General features: G+C 37.0%; 1 protein-coding gene across 13 annotated transcripts in view; it reads left to right on the top strand.

The window, feature by feature from the left end:
• The window catches only part of SPEN (spen family transcriptional repressor), an 87,423-nt gene that overhangs the window by 36,973 nt on the left and 33,495 nt on the right, over nucleotides 1–16,955 (top strand). Inside the window, exon 1 of one of the 13 annotated variants that reach the window (XM_070602225.1) lies at nucleotides 8,589–8,744. The exons of the other annotated variants lie outside the window; for them this stretch is intronic. The gene's annotated coding sequence lies outside the window, so the exon portion shown is untranslated. Of the gene's footprint in view, nucleotides 1–8,588; nucleotides 8,745–16,955 lie in introns of those variants that run through there. 13 annotated transcript variants of the gene reach the window in all.

Genomic DNA, 16,955 nt, shown 5'->3' with positions numbered 1-16,955 from the left:
ATTACTGTATCACCGAAATTGAAACATTTTAATTAGTGTGTCAATATAATTGGTTTCCTTTTTATCCCTATTTATTTTACTTTTTGCCTTTAGAAACATTATTCTGAAAAATGGTCCGTAAACTTCAGCAGGTTGCTGAGAAGACATTCTGGCACCTTCATAGCTGCAGTTAGCCCTGGGTTCTACAGCATATAAAGGTTTACTGAATGAATGGGGGGAAAATGGATGAAAGGGTAATGGGAGGAAGTTGAGAGTTGGATAATCCAAAACTTTTCTTGTTCCATCCCCTCCCCTTCAATAGGTTACTTCCCGAAATCTCTTTTTAGGCTAAAGTTAACTTTGGAGTTTACATTTAGCCATCTATTTATTTAACGAATAGTGCTTTTTTTGTGCATTAAATTTATGGAATAAGGTAGCAGGTTGTATGAAGTCTCAAGAATAGAGTCAGTTTTAATTAAACACTGGCTATGGCTAATCCAAAACAGAAAAATCTACATGTGTCTAATTAAGAGTTAGCTTGTAATTAAATTAATCTGTGTGTCTATGGCTACGTGTATCTTTTCCAGCTTTACCAAAAGCAGCCCCATCTTCTGCCCTCTTAAAAATTTTTGGGCTGGTAGTCAGCCTTTTCCTTTTCCTTTGAACCCTGTTGGTTTGTTTAAAGATGATGTCAGGTAACTACAGACTTTTTTTCTTTCTAGCCACAAAAAAAGACATTTAGACGGAAATTCTTAAAATGAATGTAGTAATAAGAAAGATAACTATATGAAAATAACTGTAGTGGGTGACATCTCATTGTCTCTTGTCTCTGGCTTTCAGTAAGCCATGTGGCCTTAAATTGTGCTTAGTTAGCTGTTAGGAGAAATTAGAATTTTAGAGCAATCTTTCGTAGATAGATTTTAAAAACTGTAATAAGTTGATTTTAAAAATGTATTTGATGAAATTTTCCTCATATAGTTATTACATTATTAGAATTTCTTTTTAATTGTCATAAGTTGAAAGATATAATGAAGAATCTTGGGGACAGGAAAGGAAGAGAGGCATGCTTTATGTACCTCTCTTGTCCAGTGTATTAGCTTTTCATTAGCATAATTTACTTTTTATTGAAAGAGAAATGAAAAATATTGTTTTTCTTTTTTTTTTTAAGATTGGCACCTGAGCTAACAACTATTGCCAATCTTCTTTTTTTCTTTCTTTCTGCTTTTTCTCCCCAAATCCCCCTAGTACATAGTTGTATATTTTAGTTGTGGGTCCTTTTAGTTGTGGCACGTGAGACGCCACCTCAACGTGGCCTGACAAGCGGTGCCATGTCCGCGCAGGATCCAAACCAGCGAAACCCGGAACCGCAGAAGTGGAGTGCGCGAACTTAACCACTGGGCCACGGGGCCAGTCCCTGAAAAATATTTCTTATTGCTAGATATTTGTAGAACTTGTTTGTATATTTCTTTTCTTTCTTTCTTTTTTTTTAAGATTTTATTTTTCCTTTTTCTCCCCAAAGCCCCCCAGTACGTAGTTGTGTATTTTTAGTTGTGGATCCTTCGAGCTGTGGCATGTGGGATGCTGACCCAGCATGGCCTCATGAGCCGTGCCGTATCCGTGCCCAGGATTCGAACTTGTGAAAACCTAGGCCACCGAAGCGGAGTGTGCAGACCCAACCACTCGGCTATGGGGCTGGCTCCATGTATATTTCTTTTAAATTATATATGTTGAGTAAATTATATCAAGTTGTCTACAGCCCCACTCATTTTTTTCTAATGTTAGTTAATTTAAGATTAATTTACCTGAATTATAGTTAAACAGTAATTAGAATATTCAACAAATTCTGGATTTTTACAACAGATATAGTTAAAAGGAATGTGACCTTTTTAACTAAAAAAGTGTTAGCATGAAAATCCCTAATCTGATAGGAAGCTTTTTTTCCCCTATAAAGACCAGTTCTTTTAATCATTTTCCGAACAATCTAGATGTTATAGGTTACAGTTTCCTAGAGGGAGAATTTTATTCCAGTATCCTTTTGTGTAAGATTTCATGAGGAAGTTTTGCAGTTCATTTATTTTAGTTATGAGAGATAATTTCTTTTCATGTTCATGTAGACAGTTCAAAATTGATGTCATCTTGCAGCCTTGTGAAAGAACATGGATGAGAGTGAAAAGGTGAGAAAGAAACCATTGGGAATGGTAGCGTTGCAGGTATCAAAGTGATAGTGTTAGTGTACCTTCCATTCCTCTGATTTTACAAGTATGCTTATTTAGAATGTTGATTGGGGGAAGATATGCTCATTTCATTACCTGGGTGTACAGTTTGTTATGATACATATTTTATGCTGGAAACTGTCAGATATGGCAGCAGTTTTAATACACACATGAAGTAAAAGTCAGTTTCTTAAAGTGTTAAAGGAGTTAATATTATTAGCAATTTTTTGGTAATTGTTGCAATGTTTAATCATAAAGACTTTTGTCTGAATTCTCATCACCAAAAGTGTTCTTCCCTATAATGAATAGGGAGATAATTTCTGGACGCAGTTGGAGATAAAATTTTGTTTTGTTGCACTGTGATTCTTTATTCTCAGATGTATTTTGTGGGGCCAAAATAGTTTGTATATCACTAAAAATAATGTCTTTTAACCTCAGAGAAAATGACATAACTGAAATTAAACCGTACTTCAGAAATGGGTGACTAGAAACTATGTTTGTAGCTGCATAGGATTGAAATGAGAGTAGAAATTAAGTAGGTTTTATCGCATAATACCAACTTTCTCCTCTTTGCTACTCTGTTTATACCTGTTTGAGATGAATCACTTTAATTGAAATGGGATTTTTTTGTTCTTTGAGTGTATAAAGAGAAGATACCTGTGCTCAGAGACCACTGAAACATACATGATACTAACTAAAATGTGAAAATCAGCGATTAGATGTTCATTGATATTGGGGATAACAAGTGAAGTATATGTTTTGGGAGCATTCAGAGAACTTTCAAAGAGGACCACTAAAGGTTTCTCTAAGACTTTAAGAAGCCAAAGTCAAGAATAATAAACATTCTTACGAGGGATGTTCCTTTTCTTTTCTTTTTTTTTTTTTTCTTCTTCTCCCCAAAGCCCCCCAGGACATAGTTGTATATTCTAGTTGTGAGTGCCTCTGGCTGTGCTGTGTGGGACACCGCCTCAGTACAGCCTGACTAGTGGTACCATGTCCATGCCTGGGATCTGAACTGGTGAAACCCTGGGCCCCCGAAGCAGAGTGCACGAACTTAACCACTCCGCCATGGGGCTGCCCCCTCCCCCCACCTTTTTAAGGAGGGATGTTTCTTACTTTATCTTTTGCCCCTATTTTCATTTAAAATGAAAATATCTGCACTCTTATTTAAACCTAAGTAAAATACCATAAATTTCATTTTAAATAGCAGATTTTTTCTGGCTTTCACAACCATTATTTGCCTGTTTTGTCCTTCTGCCTCAGTTTTACTTTTTTTTTTTTAAAGATTTTATTTTTTTCCTTTTTCTCCCCAAAGCCCCCCGGTACACAGTTGTATATTCTTCGTTGTGGGTCCTTCTAGTTGTGGCATGTGGGACGCTGCCTCAGCGTGGTCTGATGAGCAGTGCCATGTCCGCGCCCAGGATTCAAACCAACGAAACACTGGGCCGCCTGCAGCGGAGCGTGCGAACGTAACCACTCGGCCACGGGGCCAGCCCTCAGTTTTACTTTTTTAGATAGTTGAAATTATCTGAGAATTCAAAATGTTTTGCTAAAAGATCAATGTTAAGAATAAAATGTATTCATTGCCGGGGACCTTTCCAGCTATTAAATGCAATTTTTATCTTGAAATTTGCAGCTCTGATTTGTGATGGAATTAAGTGAAAGCCAACTAGTGGTTTTATGGACTGTATGATTAACTGTTCTCTCTCCTTGAGATATTGGTATCTAAAAGTTCTTTAAAAAGTTACCTACTTGGAGGGAGACGGGTTGGTGGAAAAAAAACGGCAGGCATATTAGTGTGTCTGCAGTCCTGAAGAAAGCCATTAGATTTAGCACATTGTCTTGCCTCATTTTGAGTGGCTGCCTTAAATACCTACTACTTTCCAAAATAATAAGCATTTGCTCATTCCCTGCTTAATGCAGTTTTGGGGCTGTTTAGCAGCATGGGTTTAGCAGTGTGTGCTTTGGGGAGAAGTGCACCAAATAAGTAAACACACACACACACACACAAAGACAGACAGACACATATATATCTATATTTTTGGTAGTATTCTTTTCATTCCCATCAGTGGTAGGCAAACTGCAGAGATCACTTGAAGAGCCCCCATTTTTGAAACACATTCCTTTCTAGGCTGCTGTATAGTTTGTTGTTGGGCAGTAAGCTACACACAGTCTTTTGGAGTCATGTTAACCAGCCAAGCCTTTTTTGTACTAAATATGGAAAATGGAGGTATTTGCTTTCTAATTGCTCTGGTGGGCTTAGCTTCCATTATGGAGATCTATAAATAGATCAGTTTCCTCTCTGGTTTTCCTTTTTTGTCAAGTACAGCATTTAAGTAAGGTTTTAGAGAGGTGTAGGTATTGTCAGTATTAGGGTTCTGTATGGAATAGGCAGTTTTAGAAATAAGTGCTGGCCTAACCCATATTTGCTCTGTGATGGGCACCGTACTTTCATTTAAGATTCCCTGATGTTAGGGAAATGAGAACAAGGTAGACTTTACTCTGAGAGTAAATCAGGAGAGCTCGTTGTGTGCTGCCTGGGCAGCCTGTGTGTCTGAATATTGTGGAAAAAGCTAGGAACTGCTTGTTTGTGACTCAAACCAGCCTAAACTGGAATCATCCAGTTCGAGTTGGCTGCTTGCCACCTCCCAGAGGCTTCCTTATTTTGCCAGAGTTTCTGCCCGGCCCTCAGTCCAGGGGGCGGGGCCAGGCAAGGGGGAGCAGGCGGGCTTCAGCGCTGCGGGGAGGAGCAGCTGTGGCTGCCAGTTAGCCGGGTTCACTCCTAGAGAGGATGCAGTTCAGATACAGTAAGAAGCCAGCCCAAAACTAGAAGCTGGTGTGAACCCTGCTATTTTCAATACATCTTCCCATTATTACTCCTTTGATTTCACTGTAACTTTTTGTCTTCTGCCCTTTAGAAGCTGTCTTGAAAAGCAGCTTCTGCCATATCAAACACTGCTTGGGTACATGACAATATGGTCTGCATTTGGTGATAAAGAATTTCTTACCAAAAAATAAGTTAATGACCAAAGTTCCCCATGATCTTAGCTTTTAGTTAAGTTAGTCTGTTTGAAGTAAAGAACTGTCTCTCCTTTCCTCCTTTTCGTTCTTCTCACTTGGGTGGTGCTGGGGTTTATTTTCGTTTGATTGATTGTTAGGTAGAAGGAATGAAAATAGGTTTGTTTGGTTTTTTTAAGATTTTATTTATTTTTTCTTTTCCTCCCCAAAGCCCCCCTGATACGTAGTTGTGTATTTTCAGTTGTGGGTCCTTCTAGTTGTGGCATGTGGGATGCCGCCTCAGTGTGGCTTGATCAGCGGTGCCATGTCCATGCCCAGGATTTGAACAGGTGAGACCCTGGGCCGCGGAAGCAGAACACATGGACTTAACTGAAAATAGGTTTTGGGGTAAACATGTCACTTGGTATCTTCTGTGTTTCAATTTAATCTTGATGTAAATATTTTTAAATGTTTTAAAAATTAACAAAATAATTCAGATTAAAGTCCTAAACAACAAATTTTAAAATTAAAAATGCTATGCCAAGTTGTGCTTATTTGACTTGGAAGCAAATTCTTAAAAAAAACCCAAAACTGGGGCTGGCTTGGTGGCAGTGGTTAAGTTCCCGAACGCTGCTTCAGCAGCCCAGCGTTCCCAGGATCGCATCAAGCCATGCTGTCGTGGTATCCCACATACAAAATAGGAAGAAAAACCAAAACAGTATTATGCTTAAATTGCAAGTTTTTAGTGTCGCGGCTACTTTCTGCATAAAGGGCCTCTTTCTTAGCTTGCCTCTTTGAGAAATAAGGGGTTAAGTGATTAAACATGGCCTGATTCCTGATCAGAGAACACCTATAAGTCACTAAGCAATATTAAAGCCGCAAATAAAAGAGTACATTTATTTTTGTCTTTCTGGATGCCAGGTCTATATAGAAAACATAAGTTTCCATAACCTTGCTTATGTTTTAAACTTTTGGAATGAGCCTGAAACTTCAGCTCGTCTTTTTTTACTTATGGTGAAAGATTACTCAGAGCAGTTTTGGTGATCTCTCTGTTATCCTTTTTGGGTTGTTTCACTTGGAGGCTTTCTATGGTCATTCTCAGAAGCCGTGGTATAATTTCACCCAGCCCTGAACAAGAAATAAAGACACAGAAATAAAGGAAAATGTGGTATTCTCATTTAAAAATAAATATTAGCATTTTCTGAAGCTCAGAGTTAGCCAAGATTTCTTTACAGGCACCCTGCCCCTAATTTTTTTTTTTTTGTAAATCTGTGTCTTAGAGTACAAACTGAGTGATTGCGTTTATCTGTAAAGAGTAGTTTTATGATTGCTTCTTCTGTGAGAAAACAGAGAAAGAGCACCCTCTGGTAATTTTACTTAAATTATTAGTCATTCATTAAGTTATATGCTACTAGAATTTACTGCTGCTAGAAATTGCATACAGTCACCTTTATAGAACATTTTTCTAAATCCACTTTGTACAATAAATGAACTTACTCTTTCCAGGTAGATAAAATAGTAAGTGAAATATATTTTTAAATTAACTTTGTAAAACAGAGTGGGTTTTTCCTAAGAATCTCAGAGTCGTACTCTAAAAACATTTCTTGGTGTAGAAGAGGAGATTAGAAATATATGTTAAGATCAGGGTAGTGACATATATTGTTAGAATCAGGTGGGAAAACATATATAGCTCCATAAAATAGGGTTGGACATTTTTAGAATTTGTCTTAGTTAATAACTATTTGAATTTTTCTTAATGCCATTAAATTAAAAAAAATTTTTTTAAACTTACGTGCATTGTTGATATAATCCTGACCAAGGGATGGTGGGTTTTTAAAAAAATCGTTAACAAAGATAGATCTTAAAGTTTAAAGTGGTAAGTACCCTGGAACTGAATTCCACTTTTTGTATTAATTCCTCTGTACTTTTAAAGTGGAAATTTATGCAATTAGGAATCATTTTGCTCATATGTTGGAGTTATCTGGAATTATGAGAAGTGTAAGTGACTTTATCAAGGTAACACCCTGATACAGGTTTTTCTCAATGGTTTTATATATACTATAACAATTATTTTTAAATGTTGGTAAACCTCTAAAGCGTTACCTCTCATAAGTGACATTTCTTTAAGGATTGTAATGGCTTTAATTTGGTTTCTTATTTAAAGGACGATATGCTTGTTTATTGGGCATATTTTTAGTTCTAGAATTAGCTTGTCCCATACTGTATCCACTAGCCACATGGGGCTATTGAGCACTTAAAATTTGGCTAGTCTGTGTACCAGTACTGAGCCATGCTATAGCATGGATAAACCTCCAAAAACATGCTAAGTGAAAAGCCAGTACAAAAGACCATGTTATATAACTGTTTATATGAAATGTCCAGAATAGGTGCATTTGTAGAGACAGAAAGTAGATTAGTGGTTGCTTGTTGCTGGGGCTGGAAGAGAATGGGGAGTGACTGCGAATAGATGTGAGGTTTCTTTCTGGGGTGATGTGTAGCTACTAAAGTTACATTATGATGATTGCATAACTCCATAAATATACTAAAAACCATTTATTGTACACTTTAAAATGGGTCAGTTTTATGGTGTTAAATTATATCTCAGTAGAACTATTTAAAAAAATAGACACTGAATTTTGAACACATAGCAAAAATGTATTAATTTTTATGTTAAGTGCATGTTGAAATATCTTGAGTATTTTACATTAAATAAAATACATTATTAAAATTCACCTACTTCTTTTTACTTTTTAAAGCATAGCTACTTAAAAAATTTAAATTATATTTTTGGCTTCTATTAAATTTCTGTTGGACAGCACTGTTCTAGAACCAAGTTGTATCAAGATATAACATCATGAAATAATTTGTACATCCATTTAGTTAAGTGCTTTCCATTTTGCTTAAAGAAGAATAGCATCCGTTATTTTTCTTTCTTTTTTTAAATTCTCAGGACCCTTCTATCTTTTTTAAATTATGGGTTAATGGAAAAGGCTCTTGGGACTCTTAAGCCTAAAGTATTGACTGAACTACTTTAACAAATTTGGTATTGGTCAGGCTAAAATACCTGTTGATTTCCAGAGTGACCAAGAGAATGTTTCAGCTGTTGAAAACTTTAATATCTAAGCCCCTAAATAAATTAGTTTAATCCCCTAAGAGGAAAATTAAATCATTTTAACCAGAGTAATCTTTTTTAATTAAAAAAAATCTTAACCTGAAGATAAATTTTTATGTGATGGCTAATACTTTTGATAGAGGTTTAAAATATGTCTGTTAATATACAGTGGAATTCTAGTGTTGGAATTAGAATAAGACACACATTTAATAGACACCCGTGTTGCTTCTAGACATGATTTATATGACCAAAACTGGAGAGTTCCAAGATTCTTGGATGTTATTTTCAGTGCTTGGTGGAGGGGCAGACTAACCTCCTGAATGTGCTGTGTCATGGTGGTTGGAGCAGTTTGGACTGTAGCTTTGTGTTTGTTTCCACTGGAAGAAACTGCAGAGGAGTTGTTTAAGCAAAACGACTGTACCACTTTACGCTGGAGTTTCGTAGTGAGTAATTTGAAGTCATTTATAAGTAAATAAACAAGTGCATCAAACAGTAGATGACTTTAGGCTTCCTGGTGGGGAGTTAGGTTTCCTTCTAACCTCTTGGGTCTGGAACTGCTTTGAAAGTTCAAAAGTGGGAAGTAGCAAACTTCTTCTTTATTCTGGATAGGTAGGAGATGTAATTAGTACTCAAGTTAAATTGGAAAAAGGCAAAACCCAAGGTTCAAATTTAATTTTGTTTTGGTAAAGTCTCCAGCAGTTGTGTGTAACCATTTGGAATAAAAAAAGCACAGTTTCACTCAATCTGTACGCTTTCTTGGTTTATGCCTTTTGAAACATTTTAGTTGTCCATACAAGAAATATATCTGGTTTTCTATACTGTGTACAGTTAAGGGAAGGAGAAAATCCCATTGTTTAATAATTGGCAATTTAGATTTCTCTTCAGTCTGTCTCTTGAATAAAGCATCCCATGATGTGGCTTTGTTGTCATGCAGAAGGATTTTTTGTTCCTTAGGCAGACACGTTATATCTGCTTATTACTGTCACAGAGCATGTATGTTTGATCCTTTTTGTTTTGAGTTACTTGAGTAGCGGGTTTTCTGAGTTTTAAGAGATTGCCAAGAATGCCATGAGTTTGTGGGCCCACGCTCTTTGGAATTTAAGCTAAAAGTGTACTCTAGGGCCAAGGTTGTTTTGGATAGAGTGAGAATACTTAGAAAAATATTTTTTTCACTTTACCCACTATGAGTTTTGTCCTTAGCAGAATCTGTAGCAGAATCTGATCATGTATCTGCCTCCTCAAAAATCTGAACATAAAATGGTAAGCAGCACTTTGTGACTAGGTCTCTGCTAGTCCATCATCTTACAGTTCTTAAAGTTAACTAGGGAATTTTAGGCCCCCTTAAAGCCCACCAGAAAATAAGCCACATGCTTCTTAGTAATAGATTAATACGAGCATAGCCTCTTTCCATTTTTGCTGTTATTAGAAAAATTGTTGTCATTACTATCAAGCCTCTCCAGAACTTTTTTAAAATTTTCCTTGAGATTAGGATAGTTTACAACCTTGTGAAATTTCAGTTGTACATTATTGTTTGTCAGTTGTGTTGTAGGTGCACCACTTCACCCTTTGTGCCCACCCTCCCCCCTTTCCCCTGGTAGCCACTAATCTGTTCTCTTTGTCTACGTGTTTAACTTCCTCGTATGAGTGGAGTTGTACAGAGATTGTCTTTCTCTGTCTGGCTCATTTCACTTAACATATTACCCTCAAAGTCCATCCATGTTGTGAATGGGACGATTTTATTCTTTTTGATGACTGAGTAGTATTCCATTGTACATATATACCATATCTTCTTTATCCAGTCATCAGTTGATGGGCACTTAGGTTGCTTCCACGTCTCGGCTATTGTAAATAATGCTGCAGTGAACTTACGGGTGTGTGGGACTTTTGGAATTGCTGATTTCAAGTTCTTTGGATAGATACCCAGTAGTGCGATGGCTGGGTCATATGGTATTTCTATTTTTAATTTTTTGAGAAATCTCCATACTGTTTTCTATAGTGGCTGCACCAGTTTGCATTCCCACCAGCAGTGTATGCCTCTCTAGAACTTTTTCATCTTCCCAGAGTGAAACTCTGTAGCAATTGAACAGGAACTTCCCCTTCTTCTCTCACCCAGTCCCTGGTAACCACCCTTCTATTTTCTATCTTTATGAATTAAATACTCCAGGTACCACAGATAAATGGAATCATCTGATATTAGTCCTTTTGCATTTGGCTTATTTCACTTAGCATAATGTTTTAAAGGTTATCCGTGTTGTAGCAAATGTCAGAATTTCCTTCCTTCTTTAAGACTGAATAATATTCCTTCAGGGTTTTTTGGGTAAGCTTTATTTATCCGGCAGTCATCCTGTAATTCCCTGCTTGCATATTCCTTTTATTTAACCTCACCTAAAGACAGTAGTGAGCTTTATAACATTAACTGCAGCTGTAATTGCATCCCACCCCACGGTTACTTGTTCTTAATCTTTTGTGAGAAAGCTACCACATATAGCATGTTTAACCTCCATTTTAAACATTACTTCCTGCCAAAATAAGGCATTCTTTAAAAAGTAGTTTTTAATGATTTTGTTTTTTCTCTCATTTATGTAAACTTTTGGATTTAAGACTAGGAAGAGAAATAAAACCAGTTATTTTAGTAGTTGTGGTTGAATTTACCACTACTTTAATGACCATGAACAATAAATAGGTTTATATTGTCTTAATCTTACCTACCTATAAAGTGGAGCCAGTACCTATCTAAGGTTTAGACATGCTTGATATTTATAGATGCTCATAGGTAAAGGCTAGATGAAACTAGAACTCAAGAAAAGTTAATTTCTGAGGTCTAGATTTTCTACTAAGAAATCCTTAGGAAATAAATTATTCATTTTTTATATCAGCAGTAAAAGCTGATTGCAGTAAAAAGAAAAATGACTGTCAGTGGATTCTGGTTCTCTTTCTGCCTCTACCTTTGTCTACTAAGAGAAAGCTTTCCTTTTTTGTCATTTTCGCTCCAATTCAGTTAATCATTATCTTTTTAAAAAATTAGATCTTTTCCCATTAGAAGTCTTTGTAGTTTCCAATGATAGAAGAAATCTGTGGGCCAAAACAAAATTAAAGTATTGGTTCCATAATAAAAATGCGTTTTCATTCTTTAATGTATCAATACAGTTTTTCTTTTCTTTTTCAAGATTGGCACCTGTTGCCAAGCTGCTGCTGCTTTTTTTTCCCTCCTCCTTCTCCCCAGAGCACCCCCAGTATATAGTTGTAGATTCTAGTTGTGAGTGCCTCTGGTTGTGCTCTGTGGGACGCCGCCTCAGCCTGGCCTGATGAGCGGTGGTGCTGTGTCTGTGCCTGGGATCTGAACTGGCAAAATTCAGGGCCGCTGAACTGGAGTGCGCCAACTTAACCACTCAGCCACTGGGTCGGTTCCTAGTTTTTCTTAACGAGTACCCTAAATTTAAAGAATTTAGACAACTTCTTATTACCTTTGACTCTAAAGAGCTTAATTGATCATTTATACAGTTGTCTTAACAGTGTTTTCCTTGTTTCTTTTGCAGTAGTTGCAGTATCACCAGTTAGAGCTGACTCATTTCTCTAAAATCATTTCTGAGGAACTTTACCTGGATAAACCAGGTTGTAAGACCCTTGATTCAGCAGAGCTTTTTTGACAAAAAGCAGCAGATAGCCTGTTAGGTCCACTGGTTTGGAATCTCATCTTTTTCTAAGGAGCAAAGAGAAGAAATGCTCACTTTGTATTTTACTTCTTAGGTCATCTTTGTGTGTGTGTGTGTGGTAAAATAACATAAAATTTATCACTTTAACCGTTTTTAAGTATACAGTTCAGTGATTTTAACATTCACATTGTTGTGCAGCTATCACCACCAGCCATCTCTAGAGCCTTTTCATCTTTCCAAACTGACACTCCATGTACATTAAGCAACAACTCCCCCTTCTCCTCCTCCCCAGCCCCTGGCAACCACCTTTCTACTTCTGTCTCTATGATTTTGACTACTCTAGTTACCTCACATAAGTTGAATCATGCAATAGTTGGCTTTTTGTAACTGGCTTATGTCACTTAGCATAACGTCTTAAAGTTTCATCCAACTTGTAGCGTATGTCACAATTTCCTTCCTCTTAAAGGCTGAATAACATTCCATTGTATGTAGATACCGTATTTTGTTTATCCAGTCATCTGTTGATGGATACTTGATTGCTTCAGTTTTTGGTTATTAATTCATGCTGTGAATGTGGATGTACAACTGTCTGTTCATGTCCCTGCTTTCGGTTCTTTTAGTGATACAGTTGGCCCTCCGTATCGGAGAGTTCTGCACCGACTGCAGATGGAAAGGCCTACAGTGGTTGTCTCTGTACTGATCGTGTACAGACATTTTTTTCCTCGTCATTATTTCCTAAACAATAACGGTATAACAGCTATTTACATAGCATTTTACATCATATTAGGTATTATAAGTAATCTAGAGATGATTTAAAGTATATGTGTAGGTTATATGCATATACTACTCCACTTTGTATAAGGGATTTGAACATCCCTGGATTTTGGTATCCTGGGCAGGGAGTCTTGCAACCAATCCTCCCCAGATACTGAGGGATGACTGTATACCCAGAAATGGAATTGCTGAATCATATGGGAATTCTGTTTCAGAGGAACTGCCATACCGTTTTCCACAGCGTCTACATCATTTTACCTCCCCACCAGCAGTGCACAAGGGTTCCAGTTTCTTTACATCCTTGCCAACACTTGTTTTATTCTGTTTTTTGATAATAGCCATTCTAATGAGTGCGAAATGGTAGCTTTTTGCAGTTTTGATTGGAATTTCTCTAATGTTTAGTCATGTGGAGTATCTTTTCATGTGCTTTTTGGCCATTTGTATATCTTTGGGAAAATAACTGTTTAATTTCAGAGGTGCCCATTTTTGCATCTGGTTGGTGGTTTTTCTGCTGTTGAGTTACATCGTCATTTTTAAAGGCAAATTTAAAGTGTCTTAAAGTTATAAAACAAAATACCCATTAAGCTTTTTATGCAAAATAGAAGTTTTACTAATTTCTCCTGGACATGGTTCTTTGGTGAGGAAAAATCTAATTGTGATACTAAACTACCACCTTAAATCCCTAGTTTGAGGGTAAAGAAAGCTATTGAGCTAAGAAATCATTTTAATTTGAATGGAATAGTTTTCATTGATGTAAACCTTACTAGAATAGGGGTAGCAGTACTGTATATTCCACTCATCATTTGTTTAAAATGATGAAACAGTTTTGTCTACAGGTACTTTGACCTATTATTGACATGGCCAAGCACGTGTTGTAAAAAGCTATTTGCGGTTTCCCTTTTTATCGTAGTTTCCAAAGTTGAGTCACACCAGGATATTTCGGATCCCGTCTTCCTCTTGAATAGTCTGGTTTTCAGAAGTTGACCTTTATTCTTCACTTTTTTGTCCTCTAAGTTTCGGGTTATTGAAAGATGATTTATGAAATGATTTGTTAGTAATAAGAATAGTCAATTTAAGGATCACGTTTGAATTGCAGCTTAAAATTAGCATGTTAGATTTTTCAGGAAAAGGGAAAGCAGACAGAGAAATAATGTAGCAGAGTTTGTCAACTTTGGCACTATTCACATCTGAGGCCAGATAATGCTTTGTTGTGAGGGCTGTCCTATGCACTGTAAGATGCAGCAGTACCCCTCGCCTCTACTCACTAGATGGCAGTAAGCCTCACCCCACTCACAGTTGTGACAACCACAGATGTCCCTTGGGGGTCAAAATCTCCCTCAGTGAGAGCCACTGATGTAGATATTCATAATTATAGGATTTGTGAATGAAATAGAATAGTGCATCCAAAGTCTCTGGACTTTGTTAGACGTTTAAAACATGTTTTTGTGATTGTTTTAATTGTGCTTTTACTTTCATCCCAGAAAATGTATATTTTTAAAAATCATCTTCCACAAAGTTCTAGATAATGGGATCTATGAGGCATTTTTGTTTTTACAGATATCAGTGATTTTTCAGTCAGGTTATTAATATGTGTCAGTTCAAGTTCTAGAACCTTAGAACAGCCATTATTTTTCTTGAATAATTAATGAAACTTTAAAGAAGAAATACTTTGCAGTCTGCAACAAAGTAACATTTTATCAGAAATTTTCATTTCACTCTTAGATACCGAGTTTAGTTAATACCTTCTTTTTACTGAGCTTGGTGTATTTTCCTAGGCATTAATTTCAATTGCATACACAATTCAAATCAGTAATTTCTTGGAGGTACATCCCTTACATATCGGGCACCATACTAGGCTCTGTGTTTACAAAGATGAATCTAGTATTGGACTTTCAAGAGGCTAGTAAATGAGTAGTTACAATACGGAGTGAAGGGATTTGAGATAGACATTGTAGTAAAAGAGGCTTAGAAATACACAATTAAGAGACCAGTGAATGCTGTGGGGTGGAGTCAAACAGCTACAGAGCAGAAGGTTAACTTTGGAGCTAATCCTTGAAGGCAGGGCAGTCAAGGAGGGTCCCTTCAACAGGAATGGGTATGGATGAGAGCTCTCATATGCTTGCTATATGCTTGGCAGAGTGCTAAGCACTTTATAATGGTTAACTCGATAAATCCTCACCTCTGCTCCTCACATATGGTAGGTATTATCACCATTTACATAGTCATGAGTTGCTTGGGTGGCGGCGGGGAGGGAGGATACTCCTGAGAAATGCATCGTTAAGACGATTTTGTCCTGCAAACATAGAGTGTTTTTACACAAAGATGGTAAAACCTACTACACACCTAGGCTATCTGATACTACTAATCTTATGTGACCACCGTCGTATATGCAGTACATTGTTGACCAAAATGTCATTGTCCATGTCTGTACAAGAAAATTAAGGTTTAAAGAAGTAATTTAACCAAGGACTTATATATCTAATCAGGAAAAAAAGGTTGTAAAGGATCCTCTTTCCCTTGTTTAAGAATGTGGACTTGATCCTGTAGGTGTTTAGGAGTTATCAGAGATGGAAGGTTGGAGGTAGGTGGAGAATCATAGAACCCTACAGTTAGCAAGACTTTGAAGGTCATGAGGTCTGGTAACTCACTAGGGAAATTAAAGTTTAGAGAGGCAAAATGAGGTACCTTACTAGACCACACATTTGAGTATTTCCTTCCTCTTTTTCTTATAAAAAACAAAGACTTAATTCAGATTACATCAGAAGTGGTAGAGTTAAAAATGGAATTGGGATCACATAAGACTGTCTACTAAACTAGTGTTTTTCTTTTAACTTTCTGGGCGCAGGACCCTTTTAAACATTCTTGAATTAGTTTTTGTTTATTGTAGGTAATGTCTATTAACATTTGCCATATTAGAAATTAAGACTTTTAATTTGAATTTTTTATTAATTAATTTATTTGACATAACTCTGTTTTAATTTTAATAGTTTGTTTTAGCAAAAATCAACTTGAATGGGCAGTGCCAAACCGGAAGTGGTTAGGAGCACTCCACCAACAAGAACTAGGGGAAGTTTATAGAGAAAAGGCAAAAGCAAAACAAGGAAATTATTTGATCACTTATAACTTAAGCGTTTGCCTTATTTGGAAAAGCCTAATTGGCTGTTGATAACTGGTTGTCTTTAGGTTTGATTTCTTAACCTTGAGGCATTTACAGGCTTAGCTTTTGCTTTCCTTAGGTAGGCTGCTAAGGTATGAGAACCACCCTCAGTCTAATGGCCTCCCTGTTTAATTAATTTATCAACTCTTCTCTTTTGGTCATCCTCTCATACTGAGACGTTAACCAGAAATTTGGTACTAGTGCCACTCTTGGTCACCATCAGGTTGTTGTCTTGTTCTTGTCTTGTCGTGAAACTCATAGGTTATGATGTCGGTCTGTGGAAGAATTATTTTTGCTGTTCATCTTGTTTCTGTTTCTCCAAGTGCGGTGAGACCATCTGATGTCCTGCTGATGGCTGCAAACGTGAATTTAAGATTTGAAAGAGCATAGCCCACCAGGGAGACTACAATGTGGCTATCAGTTGGCTAATACCAAGAGACTGAAAAGTATGCTCCTTAGTCAGGGCCCCCTATGAACCAAACCAATAAAATAAAAAAATGTACCTGAAGGGGTATCAACCTGGTTTAGCCAAGAGGCTTGTTTGTTAATTTCTTGTATTTGGTACAATATCAGAGCTGCTGATCCAAGTCCAGCAGGAAGTATTTGCTATGGCATAGACTTATGGCTTGTTCAGCCAATAAGTAATCTTAAGCAATTATGTTATCTAGAACCACCTTAGCGGGGCCGGCCCCGTAGCTGAGTGGTTAAGTTTGCATGTTCCTCTTCTCCGGTGGCGGCAGCGGCCCAGGGTTTCACCTGTCTGAATCCTGGGCGCGGACATGGCACCACTCATCAAGCCATGCTGAGGCAGCATCCCACATGCCACAACTAAAAAAAATACACAACTATGTACCGGGGGGCTTTGGGAAGAAAAAGGAAAATAAAAAATAATTAAAAAAATAAAACCGCCTTAGCAAGACATTCTAGGGTCTCTGGTTGTGCAGCTATGGCCTTAGTGGTAGGTTTAGCGACAGTTGCAGAGTTAAGAAGCATTGTCTTCCTGTGCATTAACAGAGAAAAAAAGCAAGTAGCGAAAACACAAAAGGAATAAAGGTTTCATACTGGAGGTG

This window comes from Equus przewalskii, chromosome 2, assembly GCF_037783145.1.
Source record: "Equus przewalskii isolate Varuska chromosome 2, EquPr2, whole genome shotgun sequence".
Taxonomy (NCBI): domain Eukaryota; kingdom Metazoa; phylum Chordata; class Mammalia; order Perissodactyla; family Equidae; genus Equus; species Equus przewalskii.
This window is presented reverse-complemented; position numbering and strand designations above follow the sequence as displayed.